Genomic DNA, 13,683 nt, shown 5'->3' on the forward strand with positions numbered 1-13,683 from the left:
ATAGATATCTTACTCTATCTAACGTAAAAGTGACATTGGTTGCCCGAATTGCGCTGCAAAAGAGAACTAGTTGATATCTAAACTATAACATATCTAGAATGGATCTAGTACGTGTCGTCTCTTGTGAATATCTTGAAGTTCGAATACGGCAGCTTGACTCTAATCGTTTTTATGACTTGGATTAGGAATGTTAAAAAGAGAAATGTCAAAACAATAACTAAAACAAATACTGCATACAAGTAACAGCATTGACCTATTTAACATTTCCAAAGAAGAATCCCTTACTCAAAAACACAAAAGGGGATACATTCTTACAGCAAACTAGATATATTCTTTTGGCATAATAACGAGGGCAAAGAATGCATAATCCCAAGGGCAGAAAAGTAATATGAAATCCTTTCCCCACGAGCCATTAGTTTATTTGAACTCCATACACAATCCTTTTAATCTGCCATCTCAAAGGCTATCTATTACAGCACCAAATTACTCTATAAATTAGGTAGGCCCATGATTCGATAGAGTGAAATACGGAGCCGAATGTACAAGGGTCGGCAGTAAATATTAAATTTACAGTAAACTTACATGTCTTCTTCTCAGTCGTTATACTGTTTCCAGAGTTTCGTGATCAACTGATAATACAGGCACAGATACACTTAACATAAACCAAAAGATAAGAGATAAATGATGATTATTACGCGTGGAAATTTCTAATACATTTGTAGTATTAAGTAGTCTTAGAAAAAATACAAAATATATTAAACCAGCATAGGTTTTACTTTATAAACACATATTTTTACTAATTTAAGACCCTAATTTTGTAAAATTGCCACATCCTTTTTAAAATAGGGTGCTATCTACTACTCTGTTCGGTTTTTATGTAGTTTATATAATTTTAATTTAAAACGAGATTTTATCATGACACATCCCCTTGAATAAAATGTGTAAATATTTAATATAAAAATTACAATTTTGCGTTAACTCACTCTTAAAAGCTGCGGCCTATTTAATTTTCTACTTTACACCATAAGTGTACAATGAAAATTTAAATTAAATAAAATCATAAACTCACTCATTACAATGGATAAATTAAACAGTATTTAAACTTAGTCATTTCTTTAGGTAAATTATTTTGGTATTGGTCTGGCTTAAACTGGTTTCCGTATTCATGATATACCGTACTGTTCTCATACTATTTACCGTGACCTTTGTATAAAGGATTAACAGCTCTGCTTGCAGCCATAAAATAGACTGATGGCCATTTGAGGTAGCCAGTTCGTTTCCCGACCCGACCCTTAACACAACATATTATAGTAAGACTAGAATTACATTTACAACACAAATTCAAATCCAGACAATTATGTAAATGTTATTTCGTCAGATACAAGACTACATTCAAGACAGACAGTATTTTTTTTTTTTGGATTACTTGAATTTCTTGGAGTACTTTCAACTAACAATGTTGGTAACAATGTACAACTAATTCATTTACTTAGAACGAAATTATACATTTGAATATTTTAGAAACATTATCACTTTCAGAGCATCAGAAATGAAAAACCAGACAAGTCGGACTCGCCCACCGTATAGCAACAGAAATACATTATCTGTGAAAATTTTAACTGTCTAGCTATCACGGTTCATGAGATACAGCCTGGTGACAGATAGACAGACGGACAATGGAGTCTTAATAATAGGGTCCCGTTTTTACCCTTTGGGTATGGAATCCTAACAATTTGCGATTAGGGAGTTGTAACAAAATCCCACTCAATATAATTATAACTCTGTACTCACTGCAAACAAACGCTTATACAGCAGAGTGGGAGCAGAATGAAAAATAATAAAATACTTCGAACATCGATAACAAAAAACGGACAGCCCGAAAAGCATTATTAGAAAAACGAAAACGCCGATGTAACGAAACAAAGAGAAAGTTGGGATGCCGACTGAGAACAGTTAATTGAGTGCCTAACTTTTTATACTGTTTCGTGTTTAACTATTCGCTGTACCGGGTGTGGCCTGTAACACGAGCAAATAATTAAAACACAGATTGTACTCCTCAAACGGTGACACTTTGGTTCAACAACTTTAAAAAATTATGAAGTACTATTTTTCATACAAAATAAATATTATCTTCAATGGACGCCATCGCCATATCATTGTGATTGACGTTGCTTGTCACGCCTTAAACATAACAAAATTCGCAATACATTGCGTCTTAGAATAAACTTTAAAGTGTATTAAAAAACCGGGCAAGTGCGAGTTGGACTCGCGCACGAAGGGTTCCGTACCATAATGCAAAAAAAAAACCCAAAAAAAATGCAAAAAAAAACGGTCACCCATCCAATTACTGACCACTCCCGACGTTGCTTAACTTTGGTCAAAAATCACGTTTGTTGTATGGGAGCCCCATTTAAATCTTTATTTTATTCTGTTTTTAGTATTTGTTGTTATAGCGGCAACAGAAATACATCATCTGTGAAAATTTCAACTGTCTAGCTATCACGGTTCGTGAGATACAGCCTGGTGACAGACGGACGGACGGACGGACGGACAGCGAAGTCTTAGTAATAGGGTCCCGTTTTACCCTTTGGGTACGGAACCCTAAAAATCAAATCACAAGTTATTTTTAAAAGTCACCGAACAAATGTTGATCAGTATGCGGAGTAAAAAAGTTTTTTGAACTATCATGATAGCAAACAAGTCACAAAGCACGATAAGTTATTGGCGCAGATTTTTTTTAGGAAAAACGATAACGATCGCTGGCCTTGTATGGCCAAAATTGGTGAAGTTGACGTCTGTGTTTCAATCAAACTTTATATGTACAATCAGGAGCAGAAGTTGCTAAGCGGGCGAGGTGTTCAAAATTACCTTGACACGCTCTTATTCTCTTAACAATAAAGTCGCGGTAAGATCCTTTTGAACACCTGGCCCGCTTACCAACTTTTGCTGCTGTACTGTTTCATGATGAATGTGAACTGAAATTTAATGGCAGAGAACGTCCTTTTTGAATTATCATGATACAACCCTTGCTAAGAACCACTGCAAGGAAACTAGCTTTGACTTTATTATTGGAGAGACCAAAGCGGCTAGGCTTCAGTGGCTTGGACACTTAGAAAGAATGGGAGAGGATTGTGCCGTTAAGAGAGCGTACTTTGGATAATTGGGAGACGCTCGATTGGACGGCCTAGGTACCACTGGAACGACGTACCTAGCTCAAGACCTGCTCAACTTCGGCCATGGCGACTGGCGTGAGCTATCGCAAGATCGAGAGGCATGGCGTGATCTGGTGTCGGTGGCCAAGGCTCGTTGGGACACCGTAGTAAGTATTTATATCCGCTAAAGCAGCGGGTGGCAACCAGCGCCCCGCGGACCGCATGCGGCCCGCGAACCTCTCACTCGTGGCCCGCGAGCCTCCCTGGCTATTTTGTATGTAATATTGACAAACGACAATGTCTGATAAAGTCATAAATACTAACAAAGTGCGGCCCGCGTCCACTTCTTTAACTGCTATGTGGCCCTTGGCTGCTAAAAGGTTGCCGACCGCTGCGCTAAAGTATGTAACTCGCGCCACCCTGTCAGAGGAAGCGGACTGTTTTTTTCCTTGAATGGCGCTGAGCGACAAAAAGCGAGCGCTGGCGGAATGGAGCGCTGTTGGCACACTGTAATTACTACTGTGCCACGACAAATAGACAAATGTGTGCGCAATTTTACAATAGAATGTCCTATAACTTACATAAATTAAATTGTTGCATTCAAACTAATAGTCGCACCAACTTAGTACCCGCTTAACATTCTATTTTTTGTACGTCTAGAGGCATTTGAGATGTGGGTGTAGAGGAGAATACTGAAAATCTCATGGACAGATCTCTAGTAACCAATAACAGCATTCTGCAGAGAGTGCAAAGGAGAAGAGACATTTTTGATACTAAAAAGATTAGGAAACTGCAGTACTTTGGTCATGTATTGCGAAATGACAAATACCACCTCCTCCAGCAGATAATACAGGGGAAATACCAAGGCAAACGAAAATGTAGAAGAAGACGTACCACGTGGCTCAAAATCCTCAGGTGCTGGTTCTAGATGAAACCAGATCGCTAATTCAAGCTGCAGCGTCAAAAGTAAAAATAGCCCTAATGATAGTCAATGACAGAGACGGCACCATAAGAAGGAGGAGGACATCCTGTATTTTAAAACCTATATCTGAACTTGAACTGGCCAGATCATTTAGATCACACGCGAGGGATACAAAATAAACTACAACTTATACGGACATACAGGGTGTGATTTATGCGGGCCGGAGGTGTTTAAATCACTACATTTTCGGACCAAGGTTACGAGGCAGATTCTGATTTTACAATTTTATAATTATGGTTTCCATTTTTTTCAATGTTTTATTTTAACTTGTATGTATGTACGTTCAGGTCTATTGCAAGCTAATTTCGACGAACGAGTTGAAACCTCACATAATATGTAAGTTGGGTGACAATGCAATAATATAATAAATAATATTACATGTAATTTTATTTTATTTCACAAGCTCAGCCTAGTTTGGGGTCCTGTGCATGTACTGTGTTCCCAATTATTATCAATAACTTATTCTTATTCTTATTTTCAATACTATGGTATGGTACCATCAAGCTGATCTGATGATGGGTACAACTGACACAAGAGGCAGCCATAGGTACTCTGTAATAAAACAACGCAACCTAATAATATTTCGGAGCGGCTAAGGCGCTTACAAATATCTAACCACGCCTCTATTGTCAAGGCGTTAGAGTGCGTGTTCAGATATTATGAACACCTTGGATGCCCCGATATATCTGATGGCGACTGTACGAGTTTGAGTCAGCATGCGCCGCTCCAAAAGTCGTATCAAAATAAGGTCAAAACCGTTACGATTTTTTAAATCTGAATAGGCTCTTGTCTTCGCGGACGTAGGGCGCTCCTGTGGGAATTTAAAATTTCCCGGTAAGGGTAGTTTTTCTCGCCTGTATATTAAATTGGCTACGAGCGATGGTTATTTCTATCTTTTCTGTAGGTGTTTGCCGTTTCCGTGTATTATTTATGAAGTGTTATTTATAGTGTTGTTTTGCTCATCAAAACTTCGCAGGAAATAAAATGAGCAAAAATATGAGTGAAATGAAAAAAATATCGTCCTAAGCCATTGAACTGTTATTAATAACGTATACAGTGTGAAAAAAAAAATGGGCCCTGGAGGAAAAGTGCCTTAAAACCATAAGTGAGCTTTTTTTACTTAAAAGGGAAATCTTCTTTTATTTTTAAAAAGAAACAAAACTGCATTCAATGATTTTTTTTTCAATTACGCTTGTCTAAAAATATTCTTTAGTACTAAACATTGATATGCACGAATGTATGATAATATCCCTGAATTGAAGAAAAACTTTCACTTTCATAATTATAATATAAGTTCCGATAAACTCGCTACTAGTACAAAATTTGGAACCCGTGCGGCCCACGGCCTCCATTTCAAAAGTCACTCACCCAACCGCTCAGCTATTATTCTAAACTGTGACATAAAGCACCAGAAATTATCACAATGACAATAAAATAATTCCTAATGTAACAGTTTTCATTCCCCTCCGAGATGAAAATCTTGATCCTGCATCGCTCTCATATTCCTCTAAACTATGACACAAAGCACCAGAAATTATCACAATGACACAATAAAACAATTCCTAATGTAACAGTTTTCATTCCCCTCCGAGATGAAAATCTTGATCTGCATGCTCTCATAAAACTCCCTGTAAGAGATAATAAAAGTCAGAACTCCCCTTACCCTAATTCTAAAGGGGGGATGCCCCAGGCCATAAACATCTGCTAACATTTCAGCGCAAATGTGGCGTTCTAAGCGTAAAGGGTCCTAGAGGCCATTTCAAATTTACATTTTGACATAAAAATAATATTAAAAACAACATACTTAGTAAAAAACTTTTTATTTAAATCATCATACCTACAACATGATAAATTGATTAGGATATTATTATGGTTTTTATATAAATTAAGGGCTGTCTTACCCTAAACTTGGTAGTGTGCATTCTTATTTATTTACAAAATTTTGACACCAATTTTAATATAGAAATACTTAAAATAAAAAAAAACTATGTAGCTACAAAGACACGTCCCTATATTTTACTAATATACAAATACAAAACAATAGACTAGAATATGATTTGTTCCCAACTGTCATAAGACTCCTTTTCACGCGAAATGCCACAAAATGGAACACCTCTGTGATACGAGTAAGATTTAGAAAACTTTGGCGGAAAATTTCCAGTCGAGCTTCAACTTTTTCTTGTTTATGGGTCAATCAAGTTTTTTGTAGCTTTAATAGAAATTGTTCTGTGACCGAAGTATATGGGTCAATGCACTTGTCGCTCTGTCCCATTGTTTGAGAGACGGTGACATGGAAAAATATTAGATATATTTTTCATGATTCGTATATATTTTTGTGGAACGCCCCTTTAGTTGAAGAGTTTGGGACCTAGCTAGATAGTACTGTAAAGGGATACGACCTAGCAGGGAGGATGTGGAAGACCATTAAACACATAAAATAGATAGTATTTATTTTATTACAAGCTTTTATTTAGTTTCACCTGTCCCGTTGTCGGTCTGTAATCAAATCTTGCAAGTTAAATTTGATCCACTTCCCGGTTTCGGATTGAGCTGAAATTTTGCATGCATATATAAATTGGATGACAATGCAATATTCTAGTACCATCGAGCTGATCTGGCAGGACAGGACAGGAGGTGGCCATCGGAACTCTGTGATGAAACAACGCAACCTAATTGTGTTAGGGGTTTTTAGAATTGTCTCGATGAGTATTAGTTGTCTGTCGTAAGAAAAGTACAGTCAGCAATAAAAGCTTGTACCAAAAATGAAATTTTTGGCAAAAACTTATTTATATATATTATTTTCTGATAGATTAGCTACGTAACAGGCACGACTAGTCTTGATGGATCTCTTTAGGAATGCTGATCCGCACCCCGTTCCATTTGACAGTGAGATCAGATTCTAAATTCAAATATGTAGTGACTAGCCACTGATCAAAAAGGCTGTAAAGGTTGCAAACCTTTACAGTACCGTATTTTGGCGTAGATTTCGAAACAGCTCTCCGATAAGTCGCCGACGGGCAGTCATATCCGCCACGGTAATGACTCGACAGATTGCAACGCTAAGAAGATTACACATGTTGCCTGGTGCTATTGCAAATTATACTTTATTACTAGGAAAATAAAATAGTAGCTTCAATACTTTCAATGGCACGAAAGAGAAAATATTAAAAGCTGTCAATGTAAAAGCGGAAATTAAAGGCACTAAAAATTAGATTAAATTTTTTAATTTGATACTAAGGCCCACTTGCACCATTCTACTAACCCGAGGTTAACGAGTTAAACCTGGAGTTACCATGGTTACCAGTACAATTTGACACTAAGTTAACGGTTTAACCCTGGGTTAACGGGATTGTGCAAGTGGGCCTAAGGGAACCTATAAAGATAATTTCGCCTTAATTCCAACTTTGTCTAACATCAAGAGTCCAATCTTTAAGAACTCTTTAGGTAGCTATAATGCTACAACTGCGGTGACTATATAGGTTCTTAATTAGAATATGATGCCTATTAGATACATAGGTAACTTATAAAAACAATTTAATACATTTCGAGCTGGGTCGTCACCTGCAGGATTGGCCTCGACTAGTATTTCCTGAAGTGTCCAAATGTCCCATAAAATGCCGTAAGCGTGATGGGCACCTTTGGGTCGGTAGTGATGCGGGGTGAATTATTCGAGTAGTTTAAATTTAGATTTCGTTTTTATTTGTTACAAGAAACTTTCCATGTATTCGTATTTCATGAAACATGTTAGACCTTAACGACAATTAAAACTTGACAAGTTTAATCATAGAATAGAACTATCTCTGAAGGTTGTCTGGAAGAGATCGCTGTTTAGCGATAAGTCCGCCTGTTGTTACCTACATATTTGTACCTGTTCATACTTTTGTACCATTTCTTTTGTAGTGTGCAATAAAGCATTTTATTATTATTATTATTTGTATGTCTTTCCATATCTCGGGACCATGGGGTCCCGGACCTTTGGGAGGCATGCGTGGGGCCGAAGCCAACAGCACAGAGGCCCTTTAAGACAAGTTTGATGTTATGTAATACACCAGCTAGAACCCATCCACGGGTACAAATAGATACCCGTAAATCGGTCCCAGCTGGCATAGGAGCTATTGTAAATACAGTGGAGAAGAGTGCCGGTTATGGTGTTGAAGTTTGGCTGGTCAAAAGATTGGGCTATTGCAGAGAGGTCCGGACACCTGCCATAACAATGCTTCTACACGTTATCGAGGCAGGCGGTGACTTGCCACTAACTAGGTGGGCCCCTGAAACTATCGTCGTAAAGACGACCAGGAGCAACACTGGTGTAGGCGGCTCAGGGGTGTCGAGAGGTGTGCGCCGCTTTCTACCCAGTGGCTGTTACCAGCCACTGTGCCAACTCGCGTCTTATGCATCTTTCACTTCCACCCCTGGAGCATATAGCTCTAGCGACTCCTCTCTGGACGGCCAATGAAGGCAAGCCAGAGCTGAGAGTCCTGCGGGTCTCCTTGGGGTCCACTCCGACCGACGAAGACACGCCGGAGACGGAGACCCTGACCGACTCTCGGGAGCACTCGGGTCCGTGGGGTCGTTACTCCCCAACAGCTCGCCACAAGCTGCCCTGCGGGCTTATTATTATTATGTCTGTCTTTTACAAATTCTCGGGACCATGGGGTCCCGGGCATTTGGAAGGCGTGCGTGGGGCCGAAGCCAACACGTAGAGACCCCTTGTAATAAGACAATTTACTATTATTATTATCTCTACCACTAACCACAACGTCACAAAAGGTTATATTATGTACTACTAAACTTATGCAATAAACTCTAAAGCACATTTTAGTTTTAGTATATAGTATGGTTCCCTTTTAATATAATTCGATGCATAAAGAAGTTGCTTACTATGTATAAATAGTCAAGAGTAGTCATAATTGTTTGACTTAACGTTTTGTATTAAGCTTTTGATAAGTATGGTACCATACAAAATACAAAATAAAAACATTCCCAGCAAAAACATAAAATTTAAATAAATCTGGGTAAAATAAAAACCTGTGGAACATTAATATTTTATACGTAATTTAACACACGTCGATGTAACATTTTTATAATCCCAGCGAGGATTAAAATATAGAGTACCGCAAGGCTTAGTCTTTGGTCCGTTGGAGTATGTTATTAAAAAAGTCTGCGCTAACTGGAAAGAGTATGCATAAGGCTAAGCCTTCCTTGTGAAACTAAGGTACGTTTGAGATTTATTTATATTATATATATATATATGTACATATATTTATTACGTTCGAATATTCATGGCGGAAAACGTCCGTCTGGGCGTCCCGGATACCGCTGCAGTGACGACGCCCAAAAAGACCTGTCCGCCCTCTACTCGAAATACCCAACTACCGTGAAGTGGCGCAGAATAGGGCAGAGTGGCGCTCTCTTGTGTCAGAGGCCAAGATTCTCTTTGTGTCACTGAGCCAGTGATGTATGTATGTATGTACATTCGAATATCCGCCTGGAGGTCAATTCTCACTAAATAATTCGTATTGATTTTTATATGACCTTTCCACGACTTACAGTACACCAATAAGTGCGAACATGATGCCTAAGGACACAACTCCCCTATACATTTCGAGTGCACCATACAGTGCTAGCGATCTTCGGTGAACATACTTTATCCTTAGTGGCACTTTAATTACAATTTAATAACAGTATAATGATGATTGACATTCCTACTCAACTATTTTATAAAAAATAACTATTTTTCTCTTAAGACGACAGAGGACGACGTCACGTGACCGTTTCTCTACCCAAACGATACCTAGTCCACATTTTCCTTTCTGAATATTATCATTATAAAAAATAGTATTACGCAAATAGAGCTTAAAAAAAATTGTGTCGAATTTGTTTTTCGCTTCTAAATTCATAACTCTTATACTTAATAAACAAAAAAATTATTGTATCTTTGACTAACATGACCATGCTAATGCTAGGGTTATATTTTATTAATGTTATTATTCAATAAATTATATAACAATATTTTTCATAATATCAATATCCAGGGAGCAAAATAGGAACTACGTTTGGATGGAACACGGTCGTCTACTATCCTCTTAAATTATTTCAACTTTTAATGTAACTAGGCCACGATTCTCTCCAAAAATTAATTTCATAATTTTCTTTAAGTAGGTTCATTTCAAGAAGTTTTCTGTTTGTCCAAGATTGTTGATTTTGAGGGTAATTAGATTTTCGGAATCAAATTATGAGCGATATCCAATCTGTGCCATCAAATTAATAACTTTTAAATTTCTAGCTGAAATTTGTTAAAAACTTATTTTATCGCAACCTTCAGGGAACTTTGCTAATAATTTCATGATAAATTACTGTATTGTTACCTATTATAACGCAAATTTGTATAATTTGCCCTATGAACTAAATAGGTAAATCTAGTCAGCAGGTAGGAAGAGGTGCCAAGCCAGGTAAACTGATGATGTTAGAACTTAAGATTAGGGAATAAATATGTCCCCCTCATCCTAGTTACTAAAATCTTAAATATTAAATATTATAACTTGGTTAAGAACGTGTAATGTTATAATTTTTTTGTAAAATAAACAGTTTTTTTTTATCAAATCCATAGGAAATCGTTGGACACTATACAACCAGGCGTTGTGATAAAGGCAATAGATATGGAGGGATGAAAGTCATGTGACGCGAAAGGTATTAGGTAAGTATGATTGTAGCCCTCCGCATCCCTATGTAAAGGGGCCCACTAATTAACAGTCCGCGGGACGGATTCGGCCTGTCAGTTAGAACAAAAAGTTGACAGTTCCGAACAACTGACAGGCAGATACATCCGGTGGACTGTTAATCAGTGGGCCCCTTAAGAAGAAAGGAAACCCAAGGAAAACGTGGATGGACAGTGTGAAAGATGATAATGAAAATAAAGCAGGTGAATGATGAGACGACAAACGACAAAGAGGAATGGAAGAAAAAGACTTGCTGAGCTGACCCCAAGTGAATGGGAAACATGCGAATGATAATGATGATTTTACTTGTCACAGTGACAATCAATGTAAAAGCTGACAGGGTCCGAAAACTGGCAGGCAATCTTGTACATCGTAGATCTATAACATCAAATTCCTTGACCGGACGTGTCACGACATGTGCTATGATGATGATGATGAAGATGAAGTTTATATCAGAAGAGTCTAGAATGGAGTAGGTAAAGCACGTGACGTCACCTACAGAGCCTTGACTCCGTTGTAGGCGCAAGTCACACGCTGAAAATATCGTAGGAATTTTCTTCAAAGATCGCTTCTCATATACGTAGTTACACATAAAATGGTCTTTACTACAACAGCGAGGAAATAAATACATTTTCAAGCCGTTTCAAATACAAAACTTTAAAAATGCAGTTTTACGACTCTGCACTCTGCGTCTTAAGAGGATAGATAGATAGAATACTCTTTACTGGCACACCTCAGTAAAAAGATACAAAAGAACAGTACAATTTATTAAATGTAGAGGCAGACAACAGTCGGTCTTATCGCTAAAGAGCGATCTTCCAGACAACCTTATACACATTTATAGGATATTACCAGAGCTCGGATAGGGTGAGCTATTTGCCTTATATATGACATAAGACATGTCAAATTATAAGGCAAATAGCTCACCCTATCCGAGCTCTGGATATTATTACACATGTTTTGAAATAATGATAAATATTAATATGAACTCAAAATAATTAGAAATTACCTTAATACCTAATTATTATAAATAGTTTTGGCGACACAACAGTTTTCTGCTGCGTCACCTGTTCTGGTGTAGGATTCAGTAGATGCTCACGGAACCCCTTTGGTTAGAAGTAATAAAAAAAGGAAAATATAGTCTTATATCAGGGATATGGACCGTGATAACCTTTTATATTATTTTGTATGATTCTAATTCATCTAGTCAAACTAACCGTGAACAATTTAAAAGTTTTAAAACCGTTAGGGCCACTTGCTCCATTCACTAACCCGGGGTTAACCGGTTAAACCTGAAGTTACCATGGTAACCTTTACGATTTGACACTGCTTTAACGGTTTAGCCGCTTAACCCCGGGTTAGTTGGATAGTGCAAGATGTGCTTATAGTGTTATTTCTTTCTAATTTAGAATATAATAGAATTTCTTTATTTGCCAGAATACGTATGGTGCACGATGACAAGGTTTTACATGTAAGTATCAGTATTCAGTCGAAGACACGACATGCAAATAATTGACAATCTAATAATTTAAAAATAAAATAAAAGCACAATATTGAAAAAACTTAGAAAAATAAAAAACAGTGGGTAAATTTTTCATAGTAAAAAAAAAATGTCATCCACTTGTAACAAATTGAATAGTTAATTGAATTTTATTAATAACAGGTTAAAAATTAACCCCACCGCTTTTAACTTGGCCAGCTCCTATGGAATCCGCAAGCCTGCACCGCCTCCGATATTAAAATGATAAGTATTCCGCCGACCTTAATATAACCTTATTGGCCGCACCCGGATTTGGAGCCATCCCGAAAAAGGATCGTCGATTTCCGATATTACCAGTTTAATTAAGTATACCGAGAGCTTGGTTCATTTTTGATCTTAAGTTAACATAAAGTGAGATCCGGGACGTGGGCCATTTAGTTTCAAGTACAATTTTAAGTTAAAATTTGGGATTATTATGTTATTCCTACTGTATAACGTATAATGTAACCTCAGGGATTGCACTCAAATGGAAGCGAAAAAACTACTCTTCATACTGCTGCACTCACAAAATTATGCCGAGACAGAAGCCATATTTAACAGGATTTAGTTTCAATATTGTGTCTAGGGTTAGCCTTAGTTTATAGTTTAGATTAGGTACTAGTCGTAAGTAGTTTCTTACTAGATGTTAGACTGATTGTAACAGCTCTGATATTTAATTGTAATTTGGTTCTCCGCGATACAGGCATTGCCTAGTGCGGAGACCCCTGGTATATCTGTAACCTTTTCTAAATTAAATGATCTTTATTCTTTATTCTTATTCTATTCTACTTTGTATTTTTCATTCTTTCCTATGAAACTGTCTATGTATAATGGTAACGGAATGGTAAAAAAAAAACATTAGGGCAATTTTTTACTCCTATTAGGATTGAAATAGCTCGTGATTCCGAGTATGAATACCATAAAAATTCCCAAATTTGTGGAAAATACGTCAAGTACAGATTTTTTTTATGATCCTCCACTGTTCCGGCTCTAGATGGGATCGAATATGGATCGGATGGGGGGAATAAGTCGATTTGTGGTACATTAGATTTTCTTAACGATATCCCTTGATAGGTAAGTAACCAAGTCTAGTAATTTTCTCGAAATATTCGAGATATTCATTAAAATTTTTGGGAATTTTCCACATCTATAAATTTTGCTATTCCCCTGAAACCAACAACTTAACAATTCTCAACAATTTTCTATCAAATAATGGGAATAATTTTATTACTCAAAACTCGTAGTTGACTGGCCTTTCGCCAGATTCGGTATAACTACGTTTGGGAGTATGCCAGCGCGAAACCTAACCAT

The 13,683-nt window shown here is 37.2% G+C and overlaps 1 protein-coding gene across 2 annotated transcripts in view; it reads right to left on the reverse strand.

Annotated features, from left to right (window-relative positions):
* LOC134675061 (alpha-2 adrenergic receptor) overlaps positions 1–13,683 on the reverse strand; it is a 683,584-nt gene that overhangs the window by 533,765 nt on the left and 136,136 nt on the right. The window lies entirely within an intron of this gene.

This window comes from Cydia fagiglandana, chromosome 21 (genome assembly GCF_963556715.1).
Source record: "Cydia fagiglandana chromosome 21, ilCydFagi1.1, whole genome shotgun sequence".
NCBI classification, from domain to species: domain Eukaryota; kingdom Metazoa; phylum Arthropoda; class Insecta; order Lepidoptera; family Tortricidae; genus Cydia; species Cydia fagiglandana.